Source organism: Chroicocephalus ridibundus, chromosome 1 (genome assembly GCF_963924245.1).
Source record: "Chroicocephalus ridibundus chromosome 1, bChrRid1.1, whole genome shotgun sequence".
Lineage (NCBI taxonomy): Eukaryota > Metazoa > Chordata > Aves > Charadriiformes > Laridae > Chroicocephalus > Chroicocephalus ridibundus.
Window position 1 is genome coordinate 145453873 of NC_086284.1, and position 23471 is coordinate 145477343.

Consider the following 23471-nt stretch of genomic DNA (forward strand, 5'->3'; position numbering starts at 1 on the left):
ATAAAGTAGAAATACTGCCCTGTGCAAGAGCTGAACTATCCCTCTGCATTACTAAGTATCTGCAATATGTTTAAGCCAGTTTACAACTATGATATGCCAGTAAGGTCTACAGACTTTGATGGAAAGCCAGTTTTAGACCATAAACCTTGCAATGTCCAATTTCTCCCCAAACTCTAGATCTTACAGAGAAGTAATTCCACTAGGGTCTTAGGTTTCATTAAGAAAGAAAAACATACTATTGAGCCATATGACTCCTGAAGGAAGTTCCTGAATATCCTGAATGTCTGGACACAGGAAGCCCCTTATTTGACATGCAATATAGTAAGGCATTGAAGGGATGTGGATGGGGGAAGCAGGATCACCTGACTTTTTTTTTTTTTTAAGTCTGCAGTAGAGAAAAAAAAAAAAACAGCTTAGGCTGCTTAACTGTATCCCTTCCCTCAACCTACAGACGTAATTTAAGTAAAGCTTCAAAAACAATACAAGTAATTTAATACTATTTTAATTAAAAGTTGGTTTTATAACATAGAAAGACCAAAAGTAACCTCACTGCTGTTTCATAGTTGTATTAGGAAAAAGCAGTCCTTGTGTAACTTCATAATTTTCTAACTTTCGGAAGCCCCGCTGTAACAGAACATAGCAAGGATGGAACAATACATCTAGGATTTAAAGCTATACCTAGCCCATGATTTACACACATCTGATTAGCTCCTCCTGCACATACACCCAACCCACTCTTGAGCTCTGGGAACTGCTAATGTAACTTCTGCAACTAAAAACTTCGATGCCAGAATCCTTGTTTGACAAAAGGAAAAACAACCACCCTTTCCTCCAGCACAGCTGGGCATGTTTTTACAGGAGTGGATGCCCAACTGTAAAAAAGCACAGATCCAAGACTTGAACTCTCCCAAAGTTCAAGACATTTATTAGAAATCAGTAATTCAGCACCCCGTTGCCTCCCAAGAACCACCGTGGCCCTAGTCCAGAAAAGCAACCAATGAAAATCAGAAGTTTTGGGAGCTTAACACAATGTGGTTTTATTTGGTCATATCCAGGGATCTCTGCTGGACATGGGGTAACAGTACTCAATAAGTCTCATGCTGTAGCAGCATTGTGCCGTGGTTTCCTTGCAGAGACCACGTTAACGTCTTACTGCGTCACGGACATTGGAAACACAGACAGATGGGTGAAGGACTACTCGCCTGCCATGATGTGAAATCAAAATTAGTTCAGAATAGTTCAATGCATGCTAACTAGCAACACTCATAATGTTTTGGATGAATTAATGACCCTTAGTATTTCCATACAAATGTTCCTCTGCATATATAATCTCAAGATAAAACTTCAAAAACCTCGAGGGATCAGATACACTTTTAATGTTACATTTCTTTGAAGTACTTTCCCTTTGTATTTCAACAACACTTCAAAGTTTTCCCACTTACATACAAATCAAATTAGACATCTGATGCTAAAAGAAGCAGACATTAAAAGCGTTTCACGCTTTCCCAATCTTCGGGTGGGGGGGAAGACTCAGTCTTGTAGAAAGGTATAGATTAACCATACACCAATTTTCACTATACCAGCTGGCCAACAACGAGTTCACGTATCAAAGGTCAAATAGAAACAGGGTACAACCCCAGTCCCACCTGTGGCTGAAGATCCGGGTCCCAATGAACAGCAGAGGTTTAGCCTGTAGGATGCAAACAGTCTTGCTGACACCAAGAGGGAATTTGTGATCAATGGAAGTGACAAGTCCACGAAGGCCACAGGAGGGAGGAGGTTATTCATGGGAAAAACAAAAGGTCCACTGGCACTGTCAAAGCCCTTATGAAGCTTAATAGGGGTGAGCTAAGCATGTTCAGTGGTTTTCTTCAGAGGCAAGGGGGAGAACTCAACAGGACTCCCAAAACACTGTGAAAGTTGCCAGTGAAAGGCAAAGGGAGTGGCTGGCAAGATGTACTAGGTCTTTGTGCCTCAAACCAAGGACCTCACTGGACCAGTTGAAAAAAGGTCCTAGAAGTTGTCTTCTATTACCATGCCAAAAAAAAAAAAAAACCCCAAACCAAAACCCCTCCCTAAATAAACTGAAGTAAACAAGTAATTATATTTTCTCATCGTCACCATGAACTAAGCAGCTTCCTTCGCAAACCATGGGAACATCTGGGGCCAGATCCTTTGTGATATACACGGAGACTCAGGAGTTACCTCAAAGAGGTAAGTCTCACTTGTTCTCAAACACTAAAGGAGTTTTAAAAGGTTGATTCTTGCTTTATATATAATAGATCTCTAAAAATAACTATTTTAAACTATTGCCCCTATATTTCCCTTTGTTGGGGCTGACTATTTGTCATGTGCTTACTGAGCCATCACTGGAGGGACTGTTTCTGGGGTTATATTTAGCTCTGAAGCACTGCAGATTTTGTTTCCCTGCCTAAAGTTAGGATGGGATCCTCCCTCAGAGGAGGATCTTGCTCTTACTCTGCTGAACGAAAAAAAAGCACTCATGCAGACGAGCGTGGGCTTGCAGAAGACACTGGTGATGCCAAGGTCCCAACTACAATGACCCTGCTGCTTAAGAAGGGAAAAGTAAATCCCAAACTGGCACGAATGTTTACGTTACGTATACAAAAGACCTACAGCTCCTGCCCCATTTAAGAAAAGAAACATTGCTTATTTCAGGATGTAAATCATCATACATCTTCATGCAGGGGTCCTGTCATAGTACAGCTCCTCTCAGGGACAGCTCATCATTTGCTTACCGCTACACGGTAACAGCCCGCAGCAGAGGCATTTAAGCAGCTGTGCAAGGTTGCCTCTTCTGCCCCCAGACAGAAATGGTGGCAGCTCTAGATCAACACCGGTGTGCTGAGCTGCTCACAGAAAGGCCCACTACTGCACCCACCCCTTCCAGCAGCACTACAAAAGCGCTACGGTAACTGCCCTCCTCACAGCACGAAACACTGACGCTGAAGTAGATGGATTAATCTACTTCAAGGTTTTGCTGGCAAGACATAACTGTCGCGATATTTTACTTCACAGAGGTTCAGGTCTTGTCGATAAGCTCTGTTACTTTTGCAAACGAATTGCTATGCATCAATCAACATGAGCGCGTTCACTCCCGGTACACTACAGTTTTGCAAGTACTGAAATACCTTGGAAATACTGTGTTACTGAAATAACACTGTTATTAGTGGCTTTCTAGCAAAGTCAAAAAGCCAAGCCTACAAGAAAGCTCTAAGAGCTTAAATGCTACAACACAAGGACTTCTCTAGGACAAACTTTTAAGACCAGCCACTGCAACTGTGCGCTCAATTTTGCATAAGCTACGTGCCCCTGCAATTGCCGAACACGCTTCAGCTGCCTTACCCAGGCTTTCTTGATCACTGGAGATAAATACTGCGTGCAAATAAGCTACAAGCCCAACAGGAAGCCCTGCTGAAGCTTGTGGAAATCCACGTTAAGTACAAGGAGCACTTGCATGTAACTAAGTGCAAGATTACTGCTGTTAAAGCCTCACAAAATATATTGCCATTATGTTGTGTTTCATTAACAATCATTTCCCCTGATTGGAAAATGCCTTACCTTAAAAAGCGACTGAAGGTAAGGAATTTATAAGAAGCATTTCCTTCTCATTTTCTGAGTCTAAGATTCATTGCAATATAATCTGAGTGGAAAGTACAGATAGATAATATTAAACTTGTTGCCTTAAATACAAGTTTATTAGAAGTGCCAAAGTAGCGCTTTCAAAAATGGAACAATAACACACTACACAACTGCTCCTGCTGTTACAGACCTTACACAGCAGATTATCTTTCAATCTCACAACCTTTCCAACTTCATTTTTTCAAGCTGAAGTAAAGAGTCTTTGACAGAAGCCCAACTCCTTGATGTTGTGAGGTAAGAGAAAAAGAAAACACCCAGAAAAACTCTCAATTCTATGAAAACACCTTAAAAAAGCACTGTCCACATGGCAGATCCTTGAGAAAGCTGTAGTCTCCTCATTTCTCATCACTTCTTTATAAACTTTCGGAAGAAAGTCCATCTGGCCACACGTTTAACAATGTATAAGAGCAATCATCACTCCAGTTTATCTACATTCTGATTCAACATCCAACATTAAAAGGTTTCACAAGTACATCCAGACGAAGAAGAAGAAAGGGGGGCGGGGGGGAAGGCATCACTGTGTGGTAACAACCAGATCTCTGGCAGCAGAGGTGTCCAAGTCATGCAGTTGGCCTTTGGGATTTGTTTTTTGCCCTTCGTTAAAACTTCTAACGGTTCCAAATAGCAAGCTCTTGTTTCTTGCAAGTGTCCCAAGGACAATAAATGCATTCAGGCTTCTCATAGTATTTTAATGAAATATCAGTTCCTGCTCCTCTACTTGACTTGCAGGCGAAATCTGCCATTTTAAGGAGGTAATCTTAAGCAGCTTTCCAAGAAATGTCACGAATACTAACTTGCCATTTCTGTGCTCTGCTTTCCTTTTTTTCCCCCCTCCCATAATGTTCTATTTAAATTGTCTTTAAAAAAAAAAAAAAAAAAGTGGAGCACTATCCAAGATGAAGTAGTGTGAAGTGATGTGCTGTATTTTACAGACTGCAAGACCTGAATCAGTACTAATTAAAAGCCTTCAAAAAAGTAGGAGTTTAATTCCCTGTGTTGCATTATTTTGTGTAAGAAAAGACTTGGGAAAATAATATGAACAAGACAACTACAACTACTGGCATCCCGTTTTCCTAAACCAAGCCTCAGTTATCAATGAAACAAGCGCTGATGTTCAGTCACACTTCTGACATTTTTGTGCCCATTTTGAAGCTTCTGCAAACCAACTTTATTGTTACTCAGCCAAAAGTTGCTTATGATTTATAGAAATGTCATTATTTAAGGAGAAGAAACTTATACTTGCTGTTGCTACGCTGCAATACGAACTCTGTCCACAGCCCTGGAGAGAACTCCCAGTTCTTGTCAGCCTCTTCCAACTTGGCACAGCCAAGGACAGACCCCGGGTCAAATCCTGCATCCCGTGTTGATGCTGCAGGAGGTTCTGGCTGTGGCAACAGTCTCACTGGGAAAAGATCCTACCAGTGTTCGGGGAGTTTCTTTCAAAGACTGACTTTGTCTGTGTTCCCTTGCAACTTATACTTGGGCCGGACTAGATCGCTTATGCTGCCTACACTGCCTAACTACTGAACCAGGAGGAAAAGAGCCAGAGGATACCCAGGTATCAGGAATAGGGGACCCAGCAGCGGCCAGGTATCAGAAATAGGGGACCCAGCAGTGGAAGGGCAAGGGCAATATTGAAGAGGTGACCTTCCATGGAGGGAAGCAATTTAGCACGTAAGTGTGTACTCAACTGGGAAAAGACAGGTCTGAGTAAGGCACCTATGACATCCCCAACACAATGTGCCCCAAAGGCAGCCTGCTGAGTAAACAGGTAACAAAGCCCATCTGATCTAACCATGTGCCTAGGGCATTGGGAGGAAACATTTAGCACTGACCCTACAGTGAGTGACCAGCAAGGCGACTTGTGCCCAGAGGGCAGCGCTCCAGCTAACAGGGCTGCCCTGGGAGCTTGCAGGATGAAGGAGGGAAACCCACGGGTTCTGGGACAGAGGACTTCTTCAGGCCTGAAACCAACACTGAGAAGCCACGGCCAGACAGCTGCAACACTCCCTTCCAGCTAGAGGAAACATTTTCCACACGGTCGCGGGTGAGTTCTCATGCCACAGGCATTCCTCGGGCTGTACTTCACAGTGCTCCTGATTGCTGAGACCACCTGCACTGTACTCACACAACACCCTACACTGAGGCAGCCTGGCCCAAGGCCCTCCTAGTACTAAAGCAGTGCGGTCCAAGGCAGAAAACTTCCAGATTAGGTGGGGACAGCAATTTTGAACATCTACACAGCAGCATACCAACTCAAAGGATAAGCCTACACTGTGAAAAATATATTCTTTTCCTAATTCCGACTGCCAAACTCAAGAGACCTAACCTGACTGAAGACAGACATAAAGATGAAGTAAACTGGGCATTAAATCAAAAGAAACAGCTTAGCTAAACCAGTCGTCCTGAAGGGTTTAGGTTAAAAGTTGCTCACCTGAGCTGAGACTCCTGTTACTCTGGTCTTCATGGCTACTTTAACAGGTTAGCTTACCCTGTGCAAAATTCTCACCAGTGGGAACTTCTCACTTTTGGGAACTTCGCACCAGTAGGGAAAAAGACGGTGCTCCACATGAAAATAGCATCCCAGAATCTCAATCACAGCTCCACACTGCTACTAAGGCCATTCTTAGTGTGGATGGATATTCAGCTCGTGGCTGAGTAATTGTTATCTTGTAAATAATCAACACTATACCTGTCTGCAGATCTCAAGCAATTCATCTGCAAATCATTTAGAACTGAGCACAGGATGGGGGAGAGGAAAATCAAGTGTTATTTCCAATTAACACTAGAAAATAGTACAGTGCTCTTCTGAAGTAAGAAAATACCAAGTAACAATAAAAAAAGAGAAACACGCCGAGCACATGCACGCCAAAATACACATGGCACCACAAGGACATCTCCAGTATCGCTGCAAGAGCAGCCTGTTCCTTGGAGGTTTCTTGTCCAAGAACCGTGACCCATCCTGGCGCTCCTTTGCTTGTAAGATCTGACAAGATCCCAAGAAGCTGGCGTGGCTGCAGGCCAGCAACTTTGTGTTGTGCCATGCTCCAAGAGCCATATGCAAATGCCTAATGAGAGTAACATGACTACACACGTTTCCTCTCCTGTTGTAACACCAGCAAAGCTCCAAACTTCTTGTAAATAATACAGGAGATAGCAACTCAGCCGTAAGTCAGGGCTCCATGGTGTGGATCACAGCATTCTCTACAGCTGTCATAATACACTATAAATTATACACAACACACACTCTTAGTAACGCAAACCTCAGAACTGTCTACATATTTTGCAGTAGTAGAGACTAACACACGCTAAAAACTAATCAGACAGTAGAAGCATTAAGAGACAGCCCTAGTTCATTACTGCTATTTGTTGTGTACGTACAGAGTTTCTTGCTGTCATAACTGACTACACTAATAATTTCTTCTCATGTAGCAATGTGTTGGGCTTCCCTTTCCCGTCCTCCCAACAGGTAGTTATTTCAGTTGCTCAGAGCAGTGCTGCCCCTATCTTTAGTGACAGGGGATTATCACTGGTTGGCAACACTCCACTGAACACAGAAGCATAACCTTAACATCACACCCAGGCACCGAGCATCTGATCCAGACAAGCGCTTGCAGGAGCTATGCGGAGGACACAATACCACATTTGTGTTGGCCTGTGTACATCACTCCTCCTACTTCTCTGCTCAGAGCACTGCAGCGCAGCTGGCAGAGGTCTTGTGAATAGGAGCACAGCTGCAAAGAAAGTCCCTAAATGAAACGACGAGAAATGGCTATAAAGGAGCAGGAATACACAAGTGGGGCAAGGCTACCTACTCTACTCACAGGATACAAAGGTGTTAACTTCCAACAGTGTCCAAAAACTGCAAGGAAGCAATAAACAGTGGCAAACTGTTGTACTGAGAAGCACCAGAAGCAGAGGGAGGAACGAGAAAGAAAGGCAGCAATAATGGAAATCCACACCAAGGTCCTGGACGGAAAAGCATCAAACACACAAAGCAGCTCCTGTGAGCACCTGCAAGCTGGCAGCTGCAGGCTGCTTTTGCTCCATTGCCAGACTATTTTGGGGCTGAAACCTTTGACAGTCAATAAGGTTCTCCCCAAAATAGCCAGAGGTGTAGCAGAAAGTGGCATCCCCCACCTATCGGATTTTCATCTTGTGCTGGGAGCTGGGAACAAAGGGGACCAGAGCTGCCGTCAGCTCAGTTTCGCTTTTCCCAACAATGCTGCAGCACCTGATAGGATACATAACCCTAATTTCTGTCCACACATGGGCAGAGATGGCTGTTTGCTGCCCAGATGGCAGAACCACCACGACTGCTTTACCACTGCCATCGCCTGGTGGACCTCAGGCAGAACGACACCCAGGGCACATCAAGTCTCGACTGCTCGGCATCAAGCCAAGTGGGCAAATCAGCCAGAATACCCCAGGCGCGGAGCCTTGTGAGTGCAGCCAGGACTAGTTGCACACTCCCACAGCAGAGTTGAACTTTCCAAATATTTTGAACAGCTCCTTATCAGCAAAGAAGCTTCACACCAGCTCAGCATTTCACAGTGTTTATAGTCTGTCCCCTTAAATTGGATTGACAACCTAGCTGAACCACAGCCTGAAATAGAGACAGTCTCTCTGTCGGCACAGAGTCTTTTCAGCAAGACCCACCCAGCCTGAGATCAGCAAGTTGTGCAAGCCCACGTTTGAGGACAAGCATGCTCCTAATGGGAACAATTTTAACACCAGCTGCCTGTTTGACTAAGCGACCAAAACAGGACCTCAAAATACAGATCCTGCCAGCTTTGTGCAACCTGTGGGTGCTTGCAGTAATACCAGCCCTCTGTGACAAGGTCCACAGTGAAATACCAGCTCTCCTCATCTTGACTGACTTCAGTCCATCAGCTGCCAGAGAGATGACCTCTGCCACAAACCGAAGGTGAGCAAGTCTCCACAATCTTCCTTCCTTCTCCACTTAGAGGCACTACCAGAGCACAGCTATGGTGGTGGCAGGGGGGCACCCAAGGGAAGGTATTTGGGCCCAAGGGAAATGCTGAAGTTACAAAACTCAAATCAAGTCTGCAACAAAGACATGTTCTCTTCCAATATGGATCTTGGTCCAGATCACTTTGGTTCTGTGTGACACCACCATCACACAGAAAAGCAATTTCTTTACCAAGGTATTTCTACATAAAATTTACTTAAGGTTACATAGAACCACTGTGACCCATAAGCTTGACTCCGCACAGAAAACAAAACAAAAAATATTCAAGTGAATCAGGTCAAACGAGGGCTGCTCTATTGTATGAGAGAGCTGTGACGGTGGGAGAGCAGGCTGCACCTGCAGAAGGGAATGGGCCGGACAATGCCTTCACCAAAGCGACTGGAGTCTGGGAGGAAGCTCCCCTGCCTGCCCAGAACACAGACAACAACTCAGCTAAAAGTTAACAGCCTTTGCCACTCATGGGTGAGGACCAAAATGCTGGCCACTCAGTCATCAACCTGCAGGGACAGCCTGCAATACTAGTGCTGTTAGTTTATCGGGTACTGATTATTATTAGCTATTGATGCTTGTATTAGTTTCATTGTTGTTATTTAAAAACAGCTTCTAATGGTATGAGAAAAGGAACCTCCTCAGGCGTAGGACGGTTGGCTTGTGGAAGGTGCTTCAAACATCCGACCTCTTGGATGATGCCCACCAGCAAGAATGATTCTACTCCCCAAATGTGCATCTTGTCAGTGCTGCTCACTGTAGGTCTCTGAGGAACAACTTCATCTCCCTCAAACCAGGGGGCTGGTGGTGGGGGATAAATCAAAGTCCCTACTGCTTTATGTACCTCGAATCAGCATGCACTGAACTGCTCAGGGGGGAGGAAAAAGTAGAAAGGGTGTTTCCCAACCTACCCCCTCTTTAAACACCTCAGTACGGGTATACCAGAGGAGAATCGGGCCTTCAGAAAAGAAACAAAGATAAGAGAAAATATGGCAATCATTGTGTTATCCTAATGAAACGGACTGAATTCTCTGGCCTTACCATTACATTAAACACCAGATGATTCAACTGGATTTGATCTCCCCTCACGTGGCAAGGCTATTTCCTCTCCTACTTTCTCACAGTAACTCAGATTTGTCTATGTCCTATTTTTGGTATCTAAATTAAGAACATTGCTCATAACCAGATTATATGGCATTTATTCTGAAGCGATACTGACACCATTAAAAATTCAATATAAACACCCTGTGGACGTAAGCCATGACATTTATATACCAGATTAATAAGCACTAAGAGGAATTTCTGATGTAGGGCACATGACCTCCCCTTCATTTCAAAGGCAATTATTTTAATACCATGATTTCAAGAGTGCGACATGTCCTTGAAAACACTTGCAGACAGACAGCTTTATCAAAAAAAGCCTCCAATTCCTGAAAAGACGATTTCAGGTGCATCTCTGGTTTTGAGATAGAGAACATCTGGGAGTGAGTGTATGGGCTGGCCAGCAGATAAGCAGGCTGAGATAAGCAGGCATCAATTTTATGCAGTATGGATCTGAGCTCACCTTAGACAAATGGAAGGCTGGGGGAAAACTGACAGACATCCTGCTTCAGCCCATCTCTAGTTGTAACCAGCACCACTCGTGCTGCCATTGCTGCCAGCGGAGCATCGGTCTATCCCCAGTCCCTGCTCCCAGAAGGTTCCTGGAGAGGTCTCACCGCTCAGAGCTGCCCTTGCCTTTCACACCTTGTCACCTACTCCTTGATATTTTCCAGATACCTCAACCTGGAAGCTACTGCCTTCTTAACTTCAGGGGGCCAGCTTATAGCTTTAATCACAAAAGAGAACACAGGCAGGCTTCCTGGTTATCGCTTGTCAAACCTGGTCAGCATCAACTCAGCCTTTCAAAAACAGGAGAAACAGAATCATAGAATGTGTTAGGTTGGTAGGCACCTTTAAAGGAGAACTGGCCAATTTGCTGTAAGGAGAGCTGAAAAGATGACAACAGCTGGTTTTCCATTCAAGACCTTAAAGTTCTCAGTGCTTTCTGATAGGGGTTTGATGCCCCAGGCAAAAAAATGACCTCGTCCAAGCTCTTCTGGGCAAGGGCCATCCGCACACCTGGGCCATCACCTCCCAGCCCAGGGATGCCCCAGACAGTCCCAAGGGAAGGCGCATGCCTGCTGGCATCCTGCACACCCCAAGGCACAACATACCTTCCTCCTGAAGCAGCAGCTGAGGTGGCTTCCCTTAAACATCAACTCATACCACTTAATTTTGCAATCAAAGATCATCACCTGTCCTGCTAATCCTAGCCATTTCCCAAAGCCACCCTAAATCCTGGAGTCACATTACTATAGATGTACTACAACAAATAAAACTGTAAGAAGGGAGGCAACAAAAGTCCAGCTATCACTCAAGGTTTGTTTGTGAGGTTGTGGGGATATGGGCAGCTGGGCAGGCAGGTTTAACATGGAAGTTTCAAATTTAAGATCTTAAAAATGAAAAAATACTCTGTGTTCCCTTATGTTATTTCAGAATGGTATTTCCTAGCTACACCAATAAAACTGGGAAGGGTAGTAACCAAGTTCACCACAGGGAACCGCACTGGCACAGGTATCCACCACAGTACCTGCCCCCCGTTTCCCTCTGGCTGCGATCACCTTCTGGCTGCCATCTCACACTTCTTTCCTTTCATTCAAGCTGGTGTCCACCCTTTTCCTTCCCCGGATACTTTCTTACTCTCTTGGGTGCCCATGATGTTTGCGATTTGTGATCATTCCGTAATACATGACAGCTTCTCCCTTCTCTTTGCTGCTCGCAAACAGTTAGGAGGAAGCATGGGGGAAAAAAAAAAAAAATCCCAAACAACCCTGCCCTCACTTCTCATGCTTGGCACAACTGCAGGCACAAACGGGCAACGGCAGGAAAAGTCCTCCTCAGCCCTGTGACTACTGTGTTGGACGTTGGGGCGATGGTGCTCCAAGGAGCAGTTGCCATGTGAGGCCAGGCACAGCATCCAACTCTCAAGGCTCTGCCAAGCAGAAGGACATGCAATTCTTCTTACAGCTGAGAAGTTACCCAAGTTTTGGTGAATTTGCATTGGGGGGGAAAGAGGAAAAGCAAGAAGTATCCAAAGAGTCAGGTAGCTCCCTCCCTCTCTTAATTTTAAATACCTAAATAACACACAGAGATACTAAAGGATATTAAAAAAAATCGTTGGTAACGGTTATCAGCATGTTCGAGCAATTCACCCTGAACACATTCTTGGAAGCACTCACCATTTTTGGTTGCAGTACCTCAAAAAAACACAAAACACAAAACTAAAAACAAAACAAAACAACAAAAACAGCAACAAAACAGCCCAAGGCAAACATGCAGCTCCCCACATGCTGAGCTGCTGATGTTTCTTCTGAGAGAAGTTGTCAGATGACAAAGGAGAGACTGCAAAGACCCAGAAGTGCTCGCACCCTGCAAGTAAAGCTTTCATGCTGCCGCAAAGTCCAGGTCCCAACCCAGCCCTGAGGGCTCCCCAGGCCCAGCAAGGGAAAAACATCCCAAATGGTGAATAGCCACATTCAGCTCCTCAAAGAGTCAGCTGACAAGCAGTCAGCAATTTGGGTACCATGAGAAACACTGGATGAAACTGGAGCCCTGTGAGCATGCCATGGCTCAGGACAGCTCTGCTCAACACTGGAAGGGAGCATATACAAACGAGGTATCAGCTACATGAGAGATTCAAAGGAAAAGAAAAAAAAAAGATATTGGCTATGATATCTTGGTGCTGCTGTCCACCGTTGAAGATCTGATCTGACGCATGAGGATATCTGTCCCACTCGTCCGAAACAGAAATCTAAATGTAATCTTGAAGCTAAGTCTTGATCCCCTAATAAAGGCTCGGCAAAGTTTTGCATCCACAGACAGAGCACACACGTGGCTGAAGACAGCTGCTTTCTCCACCACCTTCACTAGCAGGGCATGCCCAGAATAAAATTGCATTAACTCACACAAGATTTTCACCAGAAAGTTTATCAAACAAGGCATCTGAAGCCAACCAGAAGGTGGCCAGGGAACCTCTGAGAACGGGCGGAGAAGCAGCCACAAGATTTTTCCAAAGAAAGATGAAGAAATTCTTTGTGTGGTTTCCATGCTCCTCTGAACGAAGCCACTTTTCACCAAGCAGATTATCTTTCCTCCCCAGGAGGACTAAACTGTTCTAAGGCTGCCCAGTTCTCCAAAGCACCTTTAGAAAAAGCCAAAATTCCTGAAAAAAGAAGTTTTGACTAACTTTGAACAAGCAGTCAACAATACTGTTACCATGACTTCCTCTGTAACAGGGTTCGTAATTCTGCAGTTCGCTATTTGTGGCACTCGCCTTTTCTATATGGCATGCAACACATTTGAAAGTCTTCTCAGGTAATTAAGCAGCTGTAAATCAAGCCCTACAGCCTAGTGCAGTTGTGTAAAATTATTTTTGCAAATGAAGTAATCCCAGACACCGCTCTGAGCCCATGAGGTGAAAAAAGAATCCTAGCGTGGCATGTGGTAGATGAGACAAAAAGAATCAGTTTCTATATATGCCATGTGTCAACACAGTCCTCATTTAGGATGGCTCACTTTTCCCATCTCAGTCTCAGATGAAAAACAAGATGCGGAAAAAATATTTCCGTATACTAGAGAAAAGGTTTCCCCTGCTTCTGGTTTGAAGGGGAAGAGGAGGGAAGGAGCAGAGAGATGCCCCAGCTGGCAGCGAGTGACACTCTCCCCTCCCCAACAACCCTAACCCAATTTACATGCCGCTTCGCCTTTATAAACTCCAGACAATTCCTCGCATACCTCCAGCCACACACTGAGAAGTGACAACCACATCAGTAAGTTAGACAAGGTATTTAAAAACAAACACCAAATAAACACTACCAACAAATGCATTTAACTAAATCATTAACAAGACTAGGCAAGATCATGAAAGATAAACAGCTCTCCCTTTCCTTTTGTCGTCAACCAGAATCAAACTTTCCCCACCACCACCACCCTTCTGTAGTTTGAACAAGAAAGAGGTGTAGTGCTCTTCCAGTACAAGTCAGGGAGCTGGGAACTCAAGTTGATATTGTTTCTCCTTTCATGGCCTAAGGTCACTTGACTCCTCATTGTTATTTGCCCGATTTTACAGATGGGGAAAGTGAACAAGAAACTACTACACACTGTTATAGAAATTATTCAATTTATAGCCGTATAGTTCTTTGAAGATGCAAACAAAGTGCCAAGCATTATTACTAGATGATGAAATGATATATTTTCTCCCCCAAGCTATATAGAGGAAGAAAAAAGCCATGCAAACAGCCAACTGTATTCCTAATGAGATGCAATACTCAGAAAGTGGGACATCTTAAAACAGATTGGACAATCATCTTCCAGCTCACAAAGATTATTCCCAATACATAAACCTCACAGGATTATAAATGCAAGAAAAGAAGTGTATCGTATGACTGGGTTTCTGCAGACAAAATAAGCTCATCTAAATAAACAGGGGAAATGTACATTCTCAAGCTTGAAGAGAACAAAAAGAATTTCTCAAAGAACTAAGGGGAAAAAATTAATCAGGTTTGAAAGCTTTGTAGGGGATGAATTTATGTTTTCTGAATATAAAGCAACCATCAGGATTGGAAAAGTCAATTAAATAAAAAGGGCCGTATGGGAGGGAGGCAGTGTGCAACAGAGAGGTCACACGCTAGATAAACAGGGCAGTATGCTAACTATTTACAGATAAATACAACTCCCGCTCTCTCTGCAGAGATTTATGTATGTTAAGAGAGCCACCAATAGTACTGTGGGTGAGCATAACATTAAGTTACATTAACATTACTCAAACCACATCACATAGAATGTGAAGAACAAAAGGAACAAAAACAAACGAGAAAAATCCTGCCTCCTTCCATCCCCACCACCACCTGCCGGCGCAGCACTCTCCTTCCCCATCGCCTCCAGTCCGAGGATCATTGCTCAGCTGACAGGATTACATGGGATGGGGCGTCATTCACACAAGAGAAATGTTAACTTAAAAATAAATAAATAGGTTGGTGGTTTTAACTCTTACCGAATCCAGCAGCAAATCAGATCAAACCTGACCTCTGATCAGTATCCCCAGGTCATTTAATGCCCTAATACAAACATACTGGCTTATGGCAAGGGGAGGTCTGTGCAAGAGGAAGGCACCACATTCCCTAAAAATGAGGAATCTTACCTTGCACTAGACCCACTGCTGTGCAGCAGTCTTGGGTAACACATCAACATGAAGGCAATACCCCCACCCTACACATCCTAAAGCTGCAGCAGTGTGAGCTGTGCCATGCCCCACATGGGCACCACTTCCCTGCCCAGGCCCCGTGGGGCTCTGCCCCACGCCTGCCCCGGCACACACACCACAACCCCTCTGCTCCAGCAGCCCGGCAGGAACAGGGCTGGGGGTGGCCCAGGAACCCCCGGCGCCCCACCTGCGGGCAGTGGTACAACTTCCATAAACATGCAGGGTAGCCACAGGCTCTGGGGAAATGTTTTAAATTATTACTATTTTGAGCACATTTCAGTTGAGCACAACTATTAAAAGCCCAAGAAAAGCTGTGTGTGGGCTGGACCCTGCAGGACAAGTTAGCAAGTGCTAATAAACACAATAATGAGACGCACGGAGAAGCAGCCTTGTAATTCTTTCCCTTCTATATTCAATGTGACACCAGGGAAAAAAAAAAATGAAAAAACCCAAAATACTAATTTCTGTCTTTTGCACACAGGCACTGTAACAGGGTGGACTGGACATGTAGTATTTCAGTGCTGCATGTGCATGCTCCGTTTCAGTTTTGGACACCCAGGCAATCTGCCATCACCAAGTGCAGACTTTAACTCAAAGCAGTCCCAAGAACTGATGGAGTGAGGTGAAGAAGGACCTGGAAACCTGCATGGAATTTGCTAGGAAAGAACAACAGCCACAGGACGTATGAATCAATCTAGCTACATGGACATAGCTGAGTTTCTGTGTCTTCATGGCACCACATTAAAGCGGCTCCCTCTGCTAAGGCTTTTTTTAAAAGCCTTATTTAGCTTTTCTGGATTATTTATACATGCTGCCTTAGTGTGGGCCATGGCTGGACTTTCAGCACCATATTTAACACGGTGCTTGCTAGGGAAGGAACAACGGGATGGGAATCCATGCTTCTACAGCTCAATAGAGGCAGGAGGCAGAGACACAGAAACGTCACTCAAAACACATCAGCGTATTTTGTGTGGTGAGACTGAAGCTCAGACATCTGGGCTGAACTTGAGGCAACGCAACGAGAAAGCCCATGTTCCTCCCCCTGGCCGGGAGATGCAGAGAGCAGCCTGAAACGCAGCCCACTGCTCCTGTCAACGCTGAGTCAGGCATTGGGATTTCTTGCCATCTTGTCAGGAAAGGCTATTACTTATTTATTTAATGGTGAAAGCAAGCAGCAGCTGAAGAAATCAGCTCCAGCCTTCTGGACCAATTGCTGAGGGCAAGGGGTCTAACTCGAACAGCATGCCTCCAAATACCAGAAACATGCCAGCACTGGAGCTACAGGAATGGAGAAAGGAGAACTGAGCACTCGCTACTACAGCCTGGGATGGATGGGCATGGACACACAACCCTTCCGAGGAGCAACAGCACAAGTGACAGGGAAAACAAAGCAGATTTAGGTCCCTAAACTTCTGTTGCTCCTGGGGACGGGAAACCAGCACAGCATCTGGAGAGCAAAGAGGTAGAGACTTCCAGTGAAGGCAAGACATTTGCATGGTGATGCCAGCAGATTGAAAGTCTCCAAACACACATCCAGCAGGCCATGGCTGCCAGCCAACATCGGACTTTTAACGATGTTTTTACAGCCATGACCGACTCAAATTCCAGCAACTCTGATAAGCAGCAATAAAACTGAAGAAATGTGACCAGGATGGGAGACAATAGATGATAACTGCTTCTGGAGCCAGCAGACCTCTGATTAAAAACACAGGGAATAAAAATATTTGACACTGGAATTCAGGGTTCCTGACAAACAGGGAACAACACCCACCTCTTTCCAGGTTCAGTGTGAGACCCCGGGCAGCCTGTGAATCCCAGAGAGAGCTCACACACAGTGATTTACTGTGGGACTAGTCAGAGATCCAAGAAGAGGCACTCCAAAGGCTATGGAGAGGGAAAGGGAGTGAAAGAAAGGAAATAACATTTCAAATGAGACACCAGTCCTTGCATACTGTGGGCCTGCAGAGCAGCTAGGGATGCAGGACAGCACTAGGCAGCAGCAGTGACCAAAGCCAGGGGAGCACCGAGCCCTCAGTGGCAGCACACGAGTGGTCCCAGACAGCAGAGGAGGGGCTTGCTGCCCTTTCCAAAGCCCGACGTCTGTTAGCAAACCTGTGGGTGCAAGGCAAGCACCCCCCTTGCATTACGGGCCGTTAAACGTTGTGAGGAACAGCAGCCATCACTGACCATATCAGCTGGCCCCTGGGCAGCGTAGGGAACATCAGGGTGTATGGGCACCAGCCACACATGGTGTGCAGGGGAACTGGAGGGCAATCCAACCCATCCACCACAGAAAGCATAGACAAAAAGGCAACAAGTCCCAGCTGGAGTGGGGAGACAGCCTTATGAAGCATGAAGACAGCAGTTGAGAATAAGGGGGACGGAAGCGGGACAGAAGCTGACAAGCTAACATAGGCAGACTTTCATGGGCACTGGACAAGTGATCAGAGCCTTATGTAGACGCATCACAGGAATGGAGGTATGCTTGCTTCTCCAGCGGGCTAACACACACCACCTCAGAGAGGACAGTACAAACAAATACCGTGCTCGTCACCCAGTGATAAGACAAGGATGAGGGGTTCAGAGACAAGAGCAGTTGGAGGGCAGCAAGCCAAGACAAAGGATGCAGCACACTCGTAGACATGGGTCGTGGCAAGCGTTTGTACAGAGTATAAAACAGAAAAAACACATCAGTCAGAAGGAGAGACCCAGCAAGCAGCAGGGACCCCACTGGTGGTGTCACGGAGTGAGCACATCCTCGCTGTAGGGTGCATGGCTGAAATGCAGATGCAGCAATGCGACCCAGCTCTCCACATGAAGAGCCAGTTGGAATTTAGGATGCCAAGTCATGCTAAATCATACTGTAATATCCAAAACAAAGTAGATGAGACATATCTGTTCCCAAGACAAGACTGACAGCTCTGACATGCACTAGGCTACTTGGATCAAATCAGTCTAGACTGAATGCAAAATGCTGCTCCTTGGAAGTCAACTAAACTAGGCCATTTCCATGGGGTAATGCAACAGATAGTCTATTTTGTTGCATGCGTTCTCACATAAACTTGCCCCAGTAATCTGAAAGCTCTTGGCAGTTTCTCTGCACACTGCCGTAGACCTGCTGAGTCAGATTAACTGCACACGCACAGCGCGGAAGCATCACACAGGCACGGCAAGTCCACTGGGCCTCGTACTGGTGCACTGGCATTGCTCAAGCTCATCATATGCCAGGTCACTTCAGTTTTATTTCTTGCATAATCAAAATATTTTACATTGCTCTGCCACAGGCCATATGTTAACTCCAAAGCCACTGTCCTTAAAACGTGGGAAGCCTCCCTGAATCTGAACAGCGGTTCAGATGTTAAGTGATCCTTTAAAAGATACCAAATAAATGGGTGCCTATACAAGCAGAAGCAGCATGACATTCTTCTACAGCTCCTGCTGGAAGCTGTATACAACATCATTTTAATGACATTTGAAATAAAAGCCTAAAGGAGCCGTTGTGTAAGGTATCAAGCAAAAAAACAGCAGATATGCAGATATTAGAGACATCACCGATGTGGTGGGTTAGACTACTCACCCAGGGGACCAGACTTAATGCTGATCTCCACCGTCACTCTTGAGGCAGTACCACTGACCCATAAAAACTTCTGACACTGGAGAGAAAGAAACAAAGAATTTAATTAATCACCACAAAGTCTGAGGCAACTTAACAGTGGTATCTTATAAAGCTTTATCATCAAGTGACACAGGATACAGGAAGCACAGCAGATGATGTCCATAAAAGCATTAAAAAAAAGCCAATATGAAGAGATTAAAGGATGACAGCTGATGTACAAAGGGGAAATGAGCTTGTTTATTCCAAATAACTTCCAGCAACGTTATCTCTCAGTATTTCTACATTACACGGTTGGCCTGTGCTTGCCCTCCACCTCCCCAGCTGATCACACATGTATAAAACAAAATGAAGAAGGTGAATGATGCCTTGCAAAGGCTTCCTTCTCACTATTGCGACCTCCAAAAATCCCAACCAAGTACCCCACAGTGTTCAACGTTGATCAGAGCACAAAGCAAAGCCAGTGAAAGTCAGAGCAGCTCACAGCACTGAACCAACCCTACAGCTCGCTCCCAACAGCTATTCCTGAGTCTCTTTACCGTGACTATTTTGGTAAATCAAAGATGTTCTCTGTTTCTGTGGTTTGACAGAATGTTTTAGTCACGGATACTCCCATCTACAGATTGTGGTCAAAATAAGAGCTATCTGGTGTGGGAAGCTTGACAAAATTGTTCTGGGAGAAGCTTCTGGATAAACTTTGAATTTGAAATGCAAAAGGGATGTTTGGGGAATAAAACTTCAGACCAGTAACAAAAAACTTCCAAGCCTAGGATATTGCATGAGCTCCCATTAGAAGAGACGGTAAGAATCAGTAACTCATATATGAGTGCTCAGTAAAATATGGCTGGCAGAAGAACTGAAACAGCCAGGAACACTGCTGTAAAGATACTGTTCATCACTCAGTGGATGGGTAACTCGTTCTTCTAGTTACGACTCCTCTGCATCCCCACCTAGGACACTGGCGCTGGCACACCGAGATGCTGCTCTCCGAACAAAAAAAAAAAAAAAAATAAAAAAAAAAATAAAAATCACACCAAGAGTTAAGAACAGATATTGCCAAATTGATAGACGTTTAGCACAAACAAACATCACCACCAGAAAGCAAAGAATGAGCCCTCTAAAAAATTTAGGGCTAAAGAGACACACACTGACTGGTGTCAGTCTTGGCGTGTCTGACTTGGCGCAAAGACCAACTGCGAACGTTTAGATGGTGTAAACTAAGACAGAGAGAATTCAGCCTAAGCATGACTGGGAGATGAGCACAAAAAAAAAAAAAAATCCAGTTTCAGGTCTATACTAAAAATTTATAATAGATGGTCTCAGGGCACACAAATGATTGGGTACTCATTGCTTCTCAAAGCAGTTTTTAAACTAGATCGGACAAAAACACCAGGTAAAAAAAAATTACACAGAACACAAATGACAGGGACATATGAATCTATGCAAGCAGACTCCATCACAGGACTGGGACTTCAGGCTATTGCAACAGAATAATTATGTACTGAGCCCTGTGCAACACAGGAAAAAATCATCCTACAGATGGAAAAAGAGACAAAACATGGTAGGCAGGGAAAAAAAAAAAAAACAAACATTTGAGGTTTCTATAAAGGGTACTGCAGAATATCATGTATGAAACTACAAAGCTAGGGGAAAAAAAGTTTAACAGTGTTATTTTAAGTCTGCTTAAAGTAATACCAAGAGCTGAAATGGAAAACCTATAATTAGATGGAACTTCTCCCCTTCGTTGCAAATACTTAACTCCAGCTGAGCCAGGCAAGGCTCATGAATTGACAAGTTTTTGGGATTCCCAAATCTTTGGGATTCCCACTGCCCGGGCTGCCAGGACCCACAGGCAGCAGTCGGGCAGCGGGGAAGGAGATGCAGAGCCCAGCGGCTGTGGGATTTTAACACTGTGCCCAGCTATGTAAGGCCGGCCGGCCAGCCAGCTGCTTGCTGTCGCAGCTGGTCTGCCTTTTTTGACACCCACTTCAGAGGCAGTTGACAGTCCTGCCCCCGTTTCCTCATAGTCTTCTCCAGCGCAGGAAAGCCCCAGCAGCTTTTCAGAACTCATCTCCCTCACAGTCCTGTCAGGTCTGTCTCCCTCCATTGATGCCGTCTTTAAGGACGGGAGAGTCACGCTGCCCAAGAGTGACGATCTCTGACTGATCTGCTCTTTCCAGGATGGTGCGCCAGCAGCACCACAGCTATTCCCGAGCCTCTCTACCATGACTATTTTCGTAAAACTGATGTTCTTTGTTACTGTGGTTTGACAGAAAGTTTAGTCATTTCCTTCTCAACACAGTCAGTTACAACATACACAGCCCACACCTTGGGCAAGCTGTACGGCTGCTCGCTATCTAATGTGGAAGGGAATGCTTAAATGCATTTCTCAAAAATGAACTGCCTTAGACCCTACCTTGTGCACTGTCACCATAAGGATTCAGTTTGTTTCAAAGGCTCCTAGGGAAGTGGTCTAAATTTCCTCCCCCCCTCCTTCCTTCCTTCCTTCCTCAAGCTCCATTTAATTTTTACTAATGAACTTCCTCAGAAATCTCAGGCTCCGTCTAATCCTACAGTTAAGGAAACCTCTCTTGCCCACCCTCACCTCTGAAGATTGTTTTCAAAAATAATTCCTATAGGATGGGCTGTGACGTTCACCCTGATATTTCTTCTGGCTGAACGAGGCAGAGAACGCAGAGATCCAAGGGGTTTTACCCTGTGACCTGCATTAGGATGCCAGGAAGGCTGGCAGCCCCTGGGGAAAGTGTCTGGGACTCAGGGACACTGGGTGAAAACTGGGACTTGTTGGACTTCTGGGAAAGGGTGGAGTTTTTTAGCTGGAAGGGTAAATTATCATCCAAGAACGGCAACTGAGAGGGCCAGCCCTGCTCGATTACCAGGTTTTGTAATTGGACCATTTATACCTTTGCTTTCTCAAGGTAGGATCGCTTGGAGCTCTTTTGACAGCCTCCCCTTCCAGTCACCCTCCATCCGTGGTCACAACGCCTCTTCCCAGAAGCCCAGCCGTGGCTTCACTCAAGCGTACAGGCAGGCTCCCACACAGGCACGGCTCCTTCTTGTTGAGGCATGCACAGGCGTCTCTGCAATCTCATTATTCAGCGCCCCCCCCCCCCCCCCCCCCCCCGCCGAAAAAGTGGGCAGCAAAGCAATGAAGAAACACTCATAGTCTGGATGATTTAGGAACATAATGATTTTCCATGGAAAAAGTCATTGATGCATGTCTTTTTTTTTGGTACGCTAATGGTACAATTCTTTGTAAAAGGCCTTTGGGCATAGGCTGGTTTGAACCTGAGTGGAAGTAATCAGGGCTAGAGCTTGAATAATTCCCCCATGTTTGTATACATCACCTAATCCACACCAAGTATCATCCACCACCACCACACATTCTCTCTCACATTTAAGTCACCCTGGCCCTGGATACATTTTTCAGCTGTTGCAGACCACGTAACACATCTCTTATTTACGATGGGACAGCCTAGCTGCACTCGGACAAACACGTAAAACACAGATGCATTAGCCCTTATCTTTATTTTTGGTTTCTAGAAGGCTGCAGCTCTTTTGACATAGACAAAAAATACACAGCATCCACATTAACAAACCAGCCTGGTTTTGGGTATTACTTCACCCACAGCTGAAACCCGAAACAGTACTTGTCCATCCTGCAAGCACCAGCCTTGAGTTTAAAAACCAAGTTTCGATACAAAACTGGGGCGTCTGGCATACACAGAAACCAAAAGTGAAAACTAAAGAGGACTTGAGCAAAACTAACCACATCATTAACTCCATTGATCCAAGCAGCTGGTATCTCATACAGTATTTCCTAACACAAAACAGGACATTTGAACAATGTACAAGCACAAATGTCGCTGAATGAACATACCAGCAATGGAAAATCCAGACAACATAGCCAATTGCCACAGCAAAGAAACACTTTCTGGAAGCATAACAAAATACTACAAATAATTTCCTGAGTCAGAGAAGAGTAACACCAGGAAGATCAGTAGCAAGAACAAACTGCATAATGTTTAAATAAAAGCTTTCAAATCACTAACTTAACCAGATTTTAAGTGAAACTAGACAAGATTTGTGCAAGGAAAAAATTTATGACTAATCTATTACTAACTTAATACTAATCACTGACTGAGTCCATCTCTGAATTGGAGCACTACGCCATGCAGTTTCTGTCAGCTGGTGCTTTAATTCTACAAGCCAAAGCAACAGATTATATGCAGTTGATCGACTGTGAAAATGCAGACATGAGCCTGCAGACTGTAAGACAAGGAGGACTACTTTATGAATTTCATAGAAGATCTCATGCCCCCAGTGCCCATGTTATGGAAGCAGTGTGATAAGAAGTCTGTGCAATCAGATACGAGAGAATTCAATCTCCTGGAAGACATTTTCCAAAGCATGAATTTGATACCACTGAATACTTGTCTTTTCAGTATTCTGCTTCTTTCACAGTTATGTTGAGTTTGCTGACACCGAGGTGACTAAAGCTACTGATCTTGCTAACCATATGGCAAGCCGGAGCACACAGGGCGCATAGCCATCTTCAGGCATCACTCCTGTCCTTGTATAAATACCAGTAACTAGGTTGGTGTCTCAAGCAGCCCTGGTTCTGGAAGCCAAGAGGCTGCAAGAATTTCATTAGAAGAGACTGCTTTTTTAGGGCGAGACAATCACAATGGGCTGTAACGCTGCTATCACTAAACTAACATGAAAAAATTATTGAAGTGTTTTCTCTCTCACAAGCACCAGTTTGGTCTTACTCTTCTACACGTGCAGAAGAGCCAAGAAAAGCCTTCATGTGCTTCTTGGCTGAAAGTTTATGGGACACCTTCAAATTTGGCATGCTCCGCCAGATGCAAAAGGCGCAGCTTTATCAG

General features: G+C 44.9%; 1 protein-coding gene across 14 annotated transcripts in view; it reads right to left on the bottom strand.

Annotated features, from left to right (window-relative positions):
- The window catches only part of PPFIBP1 (PPFIA binding protein 1), a 118888-nt gene that overhangs the window by 69360 nt on the left and 26057 nt on the right, over nucleotides 1–23471 (bottom strand). For 12 of the 14 annotated variants that reach the window (XM_063357084.1, XM_063357049.1, XM_063357092.1 and 9 more), the window contains one exon: nucleotides 18526–18601. The gene's annotated coding sequence lies outside the window, so the exon portion shown is untranslated. Of the gene's footprint in view, nucleotides 1–16719; nucleotides 16833–18525; nucleotides 18602–23471 lie in introns of all 14 variants that reach the window. The other 2 variants (XM_063356974.1, XM_063356983.1) reach the window with 1 other exon arrangement.